At 38.5% G+C, this 15,571-nt stretch overlaps 1 pseudogene across 1 annotated transcript; it reads right to left on the reverse strand.

Annotated features, from left to right (window-relative positions):
• Positions 1 to 8,839: 8,839 nt before the first annotated feature.
• On the reverse strand, positions 8,840 to 11,267 carry LOC147860872 (glycine-rich RNA-binding protein GRP1A pseudogene; annotated as a pseudogene). The gene is made up of 4 exons (XR_015530126.1): positions 10,648 to 11,267; positions 9,728 to 9,850; positions 9,109 to 9,182; positions 8,840 to 8,988 (listed from the first exon to the last, which is right to left on the reverse strand). The product of XR_015530126.1 is annotated as a glycine-rich RNA-binding protein GRP1A pseudogene (transcript).
• Between the last annotated feature and the right edge of the window lie 4,304 nt (positions 11,268 to 15,571).

The raw sequence follows: 15,571 nt of genomic DNA on the forward strand, positions 1-15,571 counted from the left end.
GAAGTTGGACAGGCACAACTACACATCTTCGGAATATAAGATGCAGTAGTACTTAGTTGGGCAAGGGTATTGGAGTTATATCGAGGGAGCTCAGGAAACAACCCCCAATATTACAAGTCCCAACTACCCCACATGGCAGCAAGGCGCTAGTAGGGTAATGTATTGTTTGGCAACATGTGTGCAAGATCACATATTAAGCTATATTCAAGATGCGAAAGCCCCAACAGAAGCATGGAAAAACTTGAAGAAGATTTTCGCAGCTTCAACCACAACGAGAAAGCTTCAACTTCGGCAAGAGTTGAACAATATTTGGCAGGGGGATATGTCTGTGACGGACTATACCCTCCGGATGAAAGACTTATGCGATTCACTTGGCTCCATCAATGTTGTAGTTGATGATGACGAGATGGTGCATATCTGTCTTGGCGGCCTTACACAAAAATATGCCTCATTTCGAACTGCCATAATAACAAGGGAGAACCCCCCAAGCTTTTTCTACTTGCAATCCATGCTAATGGTTGAGGAGAACCATACACGGTCGAAAAGCACAGCATCTGATGGGCAGATGCTATATACACATGATGATCTTAGTCGAGGTCACAGTCGTGGTCGTGGAAATCGGGGGAGGAATGGCCGAGGAAGAGGTGGACGAGGTCCACAACAGTTTAATTCCAGGCAGCAAGAAGGTCGAAACAGTCGAGGGAATTCCGGTAGAAAGGGTAGCTTCCACCAGCTTGCATAAACCAGGCAAAACCAGCAAACCGAGTGTTGGTATTGTGGAAAGCCTGGCCACTTTGAAGCCGAGTGTCGGAAGAAGAAGAATGACTCAGTTGCCTCACCTCGGCAGCAAACAAACTATGTTGTGATGGCTGACCTAGAAAACAAAGTGCCGATGTTTATTATCCGACACCGGGCGAATAGCATGATAATAAGTGTTTCCCAACCTGATGATGTATGGTTCGTGGACTCAGGTGCCTCAAATCACATGACAAGTCATCAATAATGGTTCATGAATTTGAGGGAACTCGAGAGACCTAGCGTGGTGGAGACCGATGATGACTCCACACACATGATTGAGCACATTGGAGATGTGGCCCTTAACAATCATGACAACAAGGGTTACATGAAGGATGTATTGCATGTCCCGACAATCACAAATAATTTGGTCTCGGTTGGCCAAATTGTCGAACAAGGAATGCAAGTGCCATTGAACCAGGAAGGTTGCTTCATCGAAGATAAAGGCCAACTTATCGCTCATGCAAGAAGAGAAGGTTGCATGTTTATTCTTGATGCGACGGAGGTGAACACAGCAATGTATGCAAAGGGACTCAAGGCGGAGTCTGATATTGAGTTGTGGCACAAAAGGGTTGGCCATGTAAACCTCGGTAAACTCCGATCAATGCAAACAAAAGGGGTTGTGCACGGATTGCCACAATTTACTTCGAAACATCCTGATAATGTATGTGAGGTGTGCCAACTAGGCAAGCAACATAGGCATCCATTCCTAAGCGAAAGAAATGTGAGTAAAGGATTGTTGGACGTCATCAACTCAGATGTATGGGGCCTAGCTCAGACAACGACAATCGGTGGGTGTAGGTACTTCGTTACCTTCATTGACAACTATTCATGACATACCTGGATATGCTCGATGAAGTCGAAAAGTGAGGTCTTCTTCCACTTTCTCAAGTTAAAGAATTGCATGGAAAATGAGACGAATCGCAAGATTCGATGCTTACGGTCTGATGGTGGCCAAGAATACTTCTCAACCGAGTTCAAGGCCTTTCTATAAGAGAAGGGGATTCGCTGGGAATTCTCTTGCCCATACACACCACAGCAAAACGGTGTTGCTGAGCGGAAGAATCGTACAATTCTTGAGATGGCCCGTGCCATGTTGCATGAGAAGAACATGCCCAAGATCTATTGGGCAGAGGCAACAGTTACGGTTGTGTATCTCATCAATAAGTGCACAACAGAGGGTGTCCATGACATCACCCCTCACGAGAAGTATTTTGGGACAAAGCCAAACCTTTCGCACTTGAAGGTTTTTGGCAGCATTGCATTTGTGCATGTCCCCGATGAGAAGCAGAGAAAGCTTGACCCAAAATCAAAGAAGATGATCCTCGTTGGTTACTCACTTGAGCAAAAGGGTTACAAGTGTTTTAACCCCATCACTCGACAGTCACGAGTAAGCCGAGATGTGGTATTTGATGAGGTGACATCATGGTATGGCCCAACATCAGTGACCCCCATTGTGCTTGAAACAAGCAGATTTGGAGTAGATTCTCAGAGTGAAGAAGAAGAGATGCTAACGACCATTATGGGTGGGGAACCAGTAGAGAGTCTGCCCACACTCCAGCTGACTGGACCTGAGGTGTCATCTAGCAATCAGAGTCTTGCACAGCATGAAGAAACCTCTAATGTGCTATCACCTTTGTGCTACACCCGTAGAAAGAAAGAAAAGGGCAAGATGCTTGAGCAAGAGGCCAAGGACATGACATCTAGTGAAGACTTAGATCATTCACCCCGATCAGTTCACAACAAGTATGAAATGAAGAAGGCCCCGGAAATGACCAAAGGAAAACTCCGTCAATCGAACCGACAAAAGAGCCCGATAGTTAGGTTCGGGTACAATGAGTACATGGCCCACCACTATGCATTCATGATGAAGGTCGCAACAGACCAAGAACCCGAGACTTACAAAGAAGTTGCCCAAGATCCCCGGTGGATCGAGGCAATGAGGGAGGAGATGCGCGTGTTGTTTGACAACGATACTTGGGATTTAGTCCCATCCTCTGAAATCAAGAAAAATCCAATTGGTTGCCAGTGGGTGTTCAAGATAAAGCATAATACGGATGGCACAATCAATCGATTCAAGGCTCGGCTAGTCGTCAAAGGGTATGCTCAAACCCATGGCATAGACTATGAGGAGACATTTGCCCTGGTGGCAAAAATGACCACTGTGAGGACAGTAATTGCTCTCGCAACATCGAAAGGATGGCACTTGCATCAAATGAATGTGAAGAACGCATTCCTCCAAGGTGAGCTCGAGGAGGAAGTTTACATGATGCAACCACCTGGCTTCGAATCAAACAAACATCCACATGCAGTTTGCCGATTGAAGAAGCCGCTCTATGGACTGAAGCAAGCCCCAAGAGCATGGCATTCAAAGATCACATCATATCTTCACGACATTGGCTTCCGGATGTCAAAATCTGATAACTCATTGTATGTTCAGAACAATCTCAAAAGCCCCATCTTCTTAATCTTGTATGTCGATGACCTTGTCATCGGTGGAGAAAGCCTCACCAAGATACAAAAGATTAAAAAGTTGCTTTTACAAAAGTTCGAGATGAAGGATCTGAATGACTTACATTATTTTCTCGGCATCGAGGTCATTCAAACTCTAGACGGGTTCCTACTCTCACAACAACACTATGTGTTGAACTTGCTCTACAAGTTCAGAATGACTGAGTGTAAGTCCATCTCGACACCCCTTGATCGAAATATGAAGCTAACTGCAGATTTTGGAAAATTCTGCGAGCCAAAACAGTAACACCAAATAATTGGGAGACTTATCTACCTAACTATCACTCGACCAGACCTCAGCTATCCGGTCGGGGTTCATAGCTAGTTCATGGCAACCCCCCGCGACACTCACATGGATTGTGCTAAGTGAGTGTTACGTTATATTAGTGGAACACTTAATTATGGTATCTTCTATAAGCATGGAGCACCACTTCGACTCGAAGGCCTCACGGATGCTGATTGGGCAAGCAATGCATTTGATAGGCGATCCACTTCGGGATTTATGTTTTCCCTCGGTAGTGGAGCAGTCTCTTGGAGCAGCAAGAAACAACCAGCAGTTGCTCTATCGAGCACTAAGGCAGAGTATAGGGCCACAACTGTAGCTGCTTGCGAAGCTGTATGGCTTAAAAGACTGCTAAAAGACTTCAACGAATTGGTGAACAAGCCAATACTAATCCACTGTGAAAATCTCAACAGCATCCAGCTTGCAAAGAATCCGGTGTCTCACGCTCGGACTAAGCACATCGAGGTGCACTATCATTACATCTGTGAGCGCATATTGGCCGGTGACATTAACCTCCAATACGTTGGCACCAACATGCAAGTGGCTGATATTTTCACTAAGGCACTAGGTCTCAACAAGCTACGACAATTCTCAGTGGATCGAGGCCTTAGACCACTCGATATGTTGAGCTTGGGGGAGAGTAAAAGTACAAAGACGAAGGAAAACATGGAGAATCAGCACGATACAAGAGGAAGAGTGAGACTGGCATCGGCAAAGTAAGGCTGGCACATCTAATCGACTTGACCTGACAAGTTAGAGGAAGACTTTCCAAAGCCCGGAATTTTTGAACCTTGAAATTTTGGATTGGCAAGATCAACATTGCTAGATCAAGATCGAGTACATAGGAACAATGGGAAAACCACGGTCTAGTAGTCCGACCAACTGCAGTTGGGTCTTCCACTACACCAAGACACTCAAGCTTAAGAGGACACACAATTGACCTTGAGGGGGCGTGTTGAGAATGAAGCTCAACTTGTGTGAACATGTGCTTATGAAGAAAAGGACGATGTGTGAAAAAGTGTGTGAGCACACTTTATTGTAATCCGTGTAGTTGTCGAGTGTTAGTGTGGTCAAAGAATATTAGATATTATTATGACAAAATCGTACTCAAGTGGATATCTTGGTTAGATTCCACCAACACATTTAATAGGGCAGTCCCTTGAGGACTTGTATATAAAACCCCCTTTGGCCATTTAGTTTAGTTGATGATCTTTAGATAATTAATATAGCTCTCTTAAGTGCATAAGCTATCATCCCCCTACTGTGTGTTTTCTTATTTTTCTGGTTATTCTCTGTAATTCCTTCTCTTGCTTATACATTCACTCTCTCTCTCTCACACACACACACTACACTTCTGAATACTAAACTCTACTAGAGTTAGATTCTTTATAGAAAGTATTACCATGGCTTGTGCATCCTTTTTATTCCAATCCTTTGCATCCTCAATAACACCCGATTCTTTTTCCTTTCCCTTTCTATCTTCTTCTTTTATTATAGGACTAGGTTTATCATTAACAACTATATGCCACAATTCTTCTGCTTTTAAAAACAACATGACTTTATACTTCCATGATGCATAATTATCTTTAGTCAAATTTTCAAGTTTCGCTACTTGAACAAACATATTGAATGCAAGTACATAAGGATCTTAATTAAAAGTGTTTACCAAAAAACCGTTGTTGTTGAAGAGCTTGCGTGTTCATGATAGCTTGATGCTTGACGGCCTTTCGATATGTCGTTGCGATAATCGAAGAAGAAATCACTTATTGTTGAGATGTTGATATTGATAGTTGAGATGAGGAAGAAAAGGTTGTACAAAAGTTGGTTATGGTGTTGAGATGTTGATATTGATGGTTGAGTTTGTGGAGAAGTAATAGAGAAATGATGGGAGATTCTTTGGCAAAGAGAAACGATTGATTATGGCTCTGATACCATGTTGAGATCTAGATATTAGATATCTTCTAAAAATAAGTCTTATTGAACAGTGGGGGTAAGCCCCTTTATATAAGATCAAGCATGCGAGCATGTTCGCCACATAGCTTCATGTATGCATGACATTCTATGCATTACATGCTAGTATGTTTATCGTATAATAATAAATGATACATATCATTATTATAAGTTCTATAATATATAAAGTAAAGATACAAGGTTCAAATCCCAATGTGCTTGATCCTCAACAAAACATTCTATAACATTCTAGAAATCACTAGGCTATTCTATAGGAACCTATAAATATGGACATACAATTCTTCTCAAACCAATTCGAATCAACACCAGTGTTAAGCTTTCGTCACCTTTCTTGTATCCATCTTCATTCTATCGTACTAATACATTCATTCTTCTCTTATCACTTCATTCCTCTCTTCTCGTGATCTCTTTACATCTTTCTTCCACCACTCTATCTTTTCTCTTAGTTCTGACAATATGAAGAAATTTGACATGAGCGCATTAAAAAACCAAATAGGAGTTAAGGGAGAATATCGAAATAGTAAGAGAGATAGGCACATAATCTATCTCCATCACCACACTCATGAAAAGCCTTGTAAAACATCTCATTTGAGAGGATGACTCTTTGGAGGGTTATTATTACATAATATTCAGTATAATCTCGATTAACTCCTTATGCCCTTTCTTGCGCATATTTTCAATGGTTAATTAAAAGAATATGAAGTGTTTAATAGTAAACAAAATATACAATAATACATGTTTCCTAAGTGATTACATTGCCAACATATCAAGTCACAAATAATTATGTACTCCATCAAACTACCTCTAAATTACTAATCAATGTGTCTAATCTACTTTGCAACCACAAGGACAATTTATACCTTGACCAAGTTTTGGTTGACCTCCTCGATAGTTGAGCCAACCTATTGACACAAAGATACGTGCATGTATGTGAAGTGAGAGCAAGACCATTGGGGACTTGAACCAGAGAGGATGGAGTGGACTCAAGTTGTCTCGTGAAGTCATGTGCTCAGAAATTCTTTACTTCTTTAATAAGCTCGTGTCCACAAGTGGGAGTGTTAGTCTGATAAATAAATATACATAATTGTGTATGCCGATCTAAATAAGAAGACATAAAGGTGTAAATATTTGCTCATGAGCATGCATGTGAATGCATATGTGTTTGAACTTAAGAATATATTTGTAAATGTTTATATATATGTATAAATGTATATGTGCAAATGAAACGTCCAAGTGTTAGAATGTATATGCATTTGAGAGTAGGAATGTGCGTTTTTTAATGTACCTATCTATGTGCATGCTTTGTGCATGCATATGCTTTTGTATCAATGCGTGGGATGTTTAGGAGTCGGCTTGGGTGACATGGTGAGGTGATGTAACCCGTAGGTGTGGTATGGAGAATTAAGGACGATGGAGTTGACGTATACAGACATCAATGACGAAAGTTGCACTGCTGACAACTCCCGGGGGCTCCACTATATATAAAGAGGTTGTAACACGTACGTTCACGACATCTTTTATAAACCCCTTATACGTATGTTTATTATTATTTTAGAGACCCTTCTGTAAAAAAACAGTTAATAAAAATACCGCTTAGTGCAAATATATATTTTGACAACAACTCATTTTAAATGCGCTTACATAGAAAACAGATATATGTTCAATATATGTGTTTATGTATATATTGTATTGTATTGCATGTGTTGTATATATTTTATGTATGCGTTATGTGTATGTATGTTCACATGTATGTATTGTATTGCATGTGAATGTACATATGTAGTGTATTGTATTCCATGTTTATATATGCATGTATTGTATTGTATTGTATTGCATGTGTTGTATATATTTTATGTATACGGCATGTGTGTATGTATCTATGTGTTATATGTGTCTATGTGTGCATGTAAGTGTACTGATATATGTGTGTGTATATGTACGTATGTTTGTGTATGTATGTGTGCGTGTGTTCTATATATCTGCATGCGTGAATGTGTATTATACATGTCACTACCACAAAATAAGCTAGTAGTGATGCCAAAACACACTGCTATTGGCACTGCACATCATAGTTCTAGCCATACATCCCATTCGTGTCATACTCAAACGCCAATATTCGTATCATACTCATACGTGAAAAGGCTCCAAGTATGATTGAAATCCATACACGGTACATAGATATATTATATATACATATGGTGTATATGGTGTACATAGTGTGTGTGTGTGTGTGTGTGTGTGAGAGAGAGAGAGAGAGAGAGAGAGAGCGTGTGTGGTCTAGAGAGAGAAGCCCTGTTTTGCATGTGTGAGGAGACAGTGATTGAGTGTATATCTAGACTCTAGAGAGAGAGAGAGAGAGGAGCTATGGGTTTTGTCTGTGTGAGGGAGTATGTAATATGTATATTAGATATCTAGATTTTGTAGAGAGAGAAAATCTGTCAGTTCTCGTGTGAGAGAGAGAGAGTGTGTGTATGTGTGTCAGATGTCACTTCTATTCACAAAATATTATGAATATAAAATAAAAAAAACCAAAAAACAATCAAAAAAAAAAAAAGCCAAACGAATATCGCGTATCATACGCGTACGTTTGCAAACGTTCGCGTACGTCCAGTAAATTGGACGTACGCGAATATTAGGAACTATGCTGCACATATACCATCATTGTGCAACACCTTTTGAAAAGAGTAAATTTTGTTTTTACTTTTTTTAATAAATTTTTTTCTTCTCTTTATTTCTTTTTTAAAAAATGTGTTTGTATGTATCGATGTATGTTTGTTTGTTTGCATGTATGTTGATGTGGAGCATATGTGTCTTCAAACCATCTTCGAAGAAGGATCACCATCTAATCAATAAGCATGAAAGGTGTCTTCATTCCATGCCATTTTCTCTAACATGCCTATGTAACAATGCATATGTTGTGGCTTCATGGAAGTGAAAAACAATATATCTAAAAGGGCATATATATAACAAGAATACTATGCTATGAGATGTTCAAGAATTATTCACAACATTCAACTTGAGCAAGAACTTCATTGGATAAAAATGTTGCAATGCTAGAACAAACACACTGAGTTTTTCGCTAAGAAAAATTGAGCATTTGAGTCCCTAACTTGTTACAATGCAATCACTCACACACAATACTTTTAATCTATAAAACATATTCTCTTTCACAGCCATAGCCATTAATCTCTCTGCAGCAAAAACAAAGTAATTAGGCTCTGGAACCCACAAAGCTTTACATCAAGAACATTTAATTTGAAATTTGCAAGAAAAGTAGTGGGGTTATCATCAATGTAATTTATATGAACAAGCTTCATGTACATTCCCTTTATCATAGTCCTTATCAAATTTGACATTTGCAAACCTACACACAAAAAACACGTTATTTTACTTCTTTGTCGAGCACCATCATTCAATAAGTTGAAAACCTATACAGTAGCAATAAGAAACCAAAGGTTAATATATTGTGCGAATGAAATAACATGATCAAAATGATAGTTGCAAACAAAAGATGTAGAGTAATAATCAAGAAGCATGAATCTTTATACCTTCTCCTCTTAAGTAATGCTACAATCTTGATCCCATGCACAATAAGTTCAACTCTTTTGGTCCATAATATAATCTGCAACAAACAAAAGATGTAGCGTAATAATCAAGAAGCATCAATCATTATACCTTCACCTCCTAAGTGATCCCATGCACAATAACATCAACTTATGTGTTCCATAATATAATATGCAACCCATAACTATGTATGTATATATATTTATAATCGTGTATGGATGCATGCCTCCTGGTTTTCGTGTTACTATATTTGCCTCGATGACCTCCCTTTTCTCCAAGCCATCAATTCCGGAAGCTTGAATTAACAAAGCCTACTTCCATATAGTTTCAAAAGAAACTCCAACATTGCAAGAGCTATTCAAGGTCGGGACAGTCATATATGTCATTTCTTGCCCAAATATACACATGCTTCAATCTCTTCCATTGTTCCTATGCTATCGTGCTACCTTGAATAACAAAGAAATTTGGAAACGAAACAAGAGAATGGAACTTCATGTTTGGTTTAGCAGATTAAGAGTATCATTAATATAGCACATATCAACAAGATCTACAACCTTTCCAACAAAGATATCGCAAAATAAATTAAGTGTTTTTTATTTGCACCTATGTGTTGGTCAATCGAGATTCAAATGGTATGGCATAAGCTCTTTAGAAGTTGTATTGGTCCGCCTTCTTTCTTTTTTAGAGCATGGTAGATGTGGATTCGAGCTTGCATTCGCATGAAATCTTGCACAAATCACAACAAACTCTTGTTCGATTCTCACTAGAATGTCTCGCCTCTATTGTCAAATGCTTCTTGAAGCTACATGAGGTTTCTCAAGACCGAAAGAGCTCATCTTTCATGTGAAATGACAATAGCAAATACACAAAGTAACATGGCAAAAAAAGTATGCAAGAGAATGTTGTAAATGCATGTGTGCATGCATTCATACATGCATACAAACACAACCATGCACATGCATATGCAAATACGCATGCACACATGCATACATGCATACACATACTCATACAAACATAGTTTTAAATTGATATGGTACTAAACTAAGAACCTTCATGTTTGCAATGTCACCTTCCCTCATGTTTTCGACATCATTATTTCCTACATCCTCCTCCTTCTCCCCTCTTCACCACAAATACTTGATTTATCATAGATCAAGTGACAATATTTCCATAAGACCCTCCAAATGATTTGCTTTTTGGGTATCCTTGCAAAGTAAATTCATAGACAAAAGTTTTTAATACATAATTAACGTGATAATATATATAGGGTTATACAGAAATCAAAGTTAAATAAAAAGAAACAATAAAAAGAACAATAAAATTTCAGCAAAAGCAAGAGTTGTTATAGTACAATTTCAAGATGCAAGATTATAAAAATCAATTCAGAAATTACATATGAAGAAAAGAAAACCAGATAATTCTTAAAATTAATGTTTTGTTTACAAAATTAGCAATCCTAAGCATTTTAGGATTATATAGAGAACAATGGAGAAATCAACATAAAAAACAAAAAAGTCTCGCACCTTCTTGTAGCTCGTCTTGCACATCCTCGCTCGCTAGAGGACTACTTCGAAGAGGAGGTCGATCATGTTCATGGCTATCTCTCTCTCAATTTATAAACAGAAGTTTGTAAAGTTTTCATTTTTTTTACTTTCTCCAATTCTGTGAATCCGAGCCACCACTTGAATACCTTTTATTACCCCACTATAACCACCATTGCGATTGCTACCACCATAGCCACCATTTCCACCACCATTGGTATCATTATAGCCACCGGCACAACCACAACCACTTTCCACCATTTCCTCCATCTGATCTCTCCCTATAATATTCTGAACCACCACCTCCATTGGAGGCACAATAGCCTCCATCACCCCCACCCGATCTTGCCTGAGCTTAGTCCATAGTAATGTTCCTTCCATCGAGCTCTTTTCCATTCGTCGACTCAATCACACTTGTCATTGCTTGCTCATAAGAGAATGTCACAAAGCCAAAGCCTCGTGATCGTCTCGTTTCATGGTCATTGATAACCTTGGAGTTGACAACTTCGCCGAAGTATCCTGCGATCATCGGTGGTCCATGTGAGACCTCCAATGAAGCAGCGATACTCAAGATCTACAACGGCCATGGAAGCTTTGAGATGGGGAGGAGGGTGAAAGAGGAGACAAAGAGTCTCTCTCTCTCCCCCCCCTTTTTCCCTCCAATTTTTACTAAAACACATCACATATATAATCTCCCCCCCTTTCTTCCCCCATTTTTTTAAAACAATTAGCATCCCTTTGAGAGGCGTTTTAAAAAGAGTGTTCTACTATGTGTATGTATCTTCTATACATGTGCATGTTTATGCATGTGGATATATATATTTGTGTGTGTGTGTGTGTTATGCTCTATACATGTGCATATGTATGTATTGTACTCCATGTGTTGTATGTGTGGCATGTGCATATGTATGTATGTGCTATGTGTGTGTATGTTCTATACATGTGCATATGATGTATTGTAATTTGTATGTATTATTCATATGGCATGTGCATATGTATGTGTGTGTTATGTGAGTGTATGTTCTATATACATATGTGTATGCATACATACATGTGTATATATGTGTGTGTCTATTCTATATATACATGCATATGTATTATATTGCATGTATATATATGTAAGTGTGTATGTATGTACATATTATATTGTATTAATTGTACGATGTATATATTGTATATACATATGCATTGTGTGTATGGGATGTGTGTATGTATGTACATATATGTATTGTATTGCATGTGTTATATGTATTGTATATATGGCATGTGTGTAAGTTTAGATGTGTATATTGGATCCATTATGTGTTGAATGAATATATGTATGTACGTTTGTATGTGTATGCATAGGTTTGTGGATGTGTGTTTGTAATATGTATTTATGTGTATGTATATATTATTTATGTACTGTAGTTTGTATGACCCCATATGACCTATAGGCTATATATATGGTGATATGTGGAATATGTATGTATGTATGTATGTATGTATGTATGTATGTATGTATGTAATGTATATATGTGTGTATGTGTGTATGTGTATGGATATATGTTTGTAAAATTTATACGTGTATCATTGTAGGCATATGTACATATATACGTGTAGCAATGTATGAATGAATATATGTATGTCCATGTACAAATGTGCGTATGTGTATATATGTATGTATATTTTTGGGGTATTTTAGTGTTTAGTATGTGTATGGGTCATATCTAGATGTATGTTAGCAATATGCACATATTATGTATGCGTATACATGTATATGTATATATGTAAGGAATGTAGTTTGTATGACCCCGTATGACCTATATATATGGTGATATGTGGTTCAATATGTATGTACATGTAACATATGTAATGTATGTATATATGTTTATGCATATATGCATATGTCAATGTACATGATTCAATATGTATGGACGTGTGCTTGTAATATGTATGTATATATCTAATGTATGGATGTGTATGTAATATGTAATTTATTGTGTGTATTATATATATATGTATGTCAATATATATGGCTTATTCTGATATGTATGTAGAATGTATGCATGTATTTATATATGTAGTATGTATTGTATTTATGTACCTATTTACATATGGTAATACATATTTGTACAAATATAATATATTCATGTTTAGTCACTATGCATGTATAAATGGGTGTAATGTGTGTATATACATATTCATGGATGTAATGTTTAAATGTAGGTATATATGCATGCACGCATGTATATGTATGCATGTATGTATGTATAATGTATATATTCTACTCCAAATTTGAGCATTGTTTGCATAATATATTCTGTACTATCTCATTGAAATATTTAATATTTCATGGGCTTATGTAATTTTTTTCTCCAGCATAATTGATAATACCCTTAGGTAGATATATTTTCAAAGATTTATTTATACCCTTATATATATACATTTTGTATCTCAATGGTCAATTTAAACCCCTTTTGATGAACTCACGTGCTATCATACAAGTTTTGACAGTGAAGCCCCCGGGTGACAACTACAATGGAGATAATGGTAGCCATTCAACAATAGTAGCTACAGGTAGCATGGTGATAGTCATTCCGCAACAATAGTTACTAGTGATGAGGTGATACTTGTACGACAACTATGGTGGCGGAAATGAAGATGATCCAAGCTTAAAATCTAGGACTCAACCCTTGATTCTAAGGCTTGAATGAGGGATTCATATTACTTGGAATTTCCAAAGGGGGGGTGGGATGTTATAAAAATTACGTTTTTGTACTCCCTTGTCAAGCGTCGTTCGATGGACAAGACATCGACTTCATTTGGTGTAGCAAGTTCGACTCTGCCATCCGAAAAATTACACGTTGACTTTGCAACTTTTTGCTTGGTAGTCAGTATCAAGATCCAAAAACTTTCTCACAACCCTCGAGGTGAAATCTTCGTATTAATGAGGCGAGCTTTTCAATGTCGTATTTCGATGATTTAGTTCCAAATTGCGTAACTTTGCTCGAGCTCAGATTTCTAAGCCAAAAAGTTTGACGTGTTCCTAGTTTCACAAATAAGTTTAGATAGAATATTTACATGAAATAATTATATATGAATATTAAGATTCTCAAATTGAGTAGTTACAACAAGGTAAATTCAACTCTGTTACATGGAGTGGCTTATAAGGTAGGAAAATAAGATAGAAGAGAATATATTTTGTGAGTAGAAGGTCAAAGGAACGTCCCAATAGACAATGGCTTCATTGCCTCTTGACATTGGTGGTCTTGCAGGCCCTCTTGATTTTTAGCCCTGAACTCATTCGAAATTCCAACAACACTTCCATCTTGGTTCCAAAATTCGACCTAAACAATGACCTTTGAGCTCCCTTTTATAGGCCTATAGAGATCCTCATGCATACACTCACTTCTTTTCTTAGAGCACTTGGCATGAGCAAAATGCCAATATCCACATCTGTTTGTATCTGTCTCCTTCATCCTATCAACGTCCACTTACCTCTCATAGTCTAGAGATGAATCAAACCCTTAACCTTTCATCCTTAATTTAAACTCTTGACGATTGAGCTACATCTTTTTGTTATCTTGATTTTCAACTTGTTCAATGACTTTTGCTCATCTTTATATCCCTTAGGTTTGATAATTTCCATGTTGAGCGGACAAGCTCAACCGGATCCGAATCGGCTGAATAAGCCAGAGCTAGATCGGTGTCCGGAACAGAGAACCGGATTGGAGTGCAAATTGGTAGGTCGTTGGAGGTCTATAATTCTAGACTACTTGGTAGTTATCCTAGGAGTTAGTGTCAGTCGCTCGTATGAGCATTGTACCTTCTTGGTGGAAAGGTTGAAGCACATACACTTTTTGCTCGAGTGAGTACCGTATGAGTATACATTTCTCCGACTTGGGATCGAGCTTCTGCCGCTTCTCGTCGGGAATATGTACATATGCTATTGAATCGAATATCCTGATGTGGGATAGATCCGGTTTCTTCCCATAGAACCACTCAGGGGGGGTAACATCGTGCACTCTTGATGTTGTGCAACAATTCATCAGATAGACGACCGTATTCACCGTTTCAGCCCAATATGACTTTGGCAGATGTTTCTCGTTCATCATTGCCCTTGTCACCTTGAGTATGTGCACCATTATGCTAAGGTGTGTGTCGGCAAGTAAACTCCCACCGGATTCCTTCTTGTTGAAGGTATGTTGTAACTGCGTCGGAGAAGTATTCTTTGCCATTGTCCGATCGAAGGCATCATACATGATGATTGGTTTCCTTTTCGACTTCGTTCTTGAATTTCTAGAAGTGCGAGAAAACTTCACTCTTCTGCCGCATGGGATAAATCCAGGTATGTGTAGAGAAGTCGTCGATGAACGTTACGTAGTACCAGAAACCACCAAATGTTGCAGTCAGGGCTGGTCCCCATACATTTGAATGTACTACATCTAAGATCCCTTTGCTTATGTTCCTCTCCTTTGGGAATGGTTGTCGGTGTTGTTTGCCTAATTGGCAAGCTTTGCACACGCCTGCAATTTCCTTTTCAGTGAAGATCAGGAGTCTGGTGACAACTCCTTTCGACTGCATTCCTTTGAGCTTTTGGAGATTGATGTGGCCTATCCTCTTGTGCCACAACTCTATGTCGGCGTTGGCTCTTTGGCCCTTCGCATACATTGCCGATTTCATCTCGTGAGAATTGAGGATGAACATCTGACCTTCTCTCCAACTACGAGCGATAAGTCGACCTTCTTTTTGGATGAAGCATCCTCCATCGTTGAAGTGGACTTCCATGCCTTGTTCGACTATCTAGCCAACTGAGACCAAGTTCTTTGTTATTGTAGGAACATGCAAAACGTTCTTGATGTAGGTTTGGTTGCCTTCTTCCCCAAATGGGACATTGCCGACATGTTGAATGGGGCGAATTGTG

This window comes from Azolla caroliniana, unplaced genomic scaffold (assembly GCF_043228905.1).
Source record: "Azolla caroliniana isolate FFs.n. ecotype wild unplaced genomic scaffold, voAzoCaro1.0.p SCAF_8, whole genome shotgun sequence".
In the NCBI taxonomy this organism is placed as follows: domain Eukaryota; kingdom Viridiplantae; phylum Streptophyta; class Polypodiopsida; order Salviniales; family Salviniaceae; genus Azolla; species Azolla caroliniana.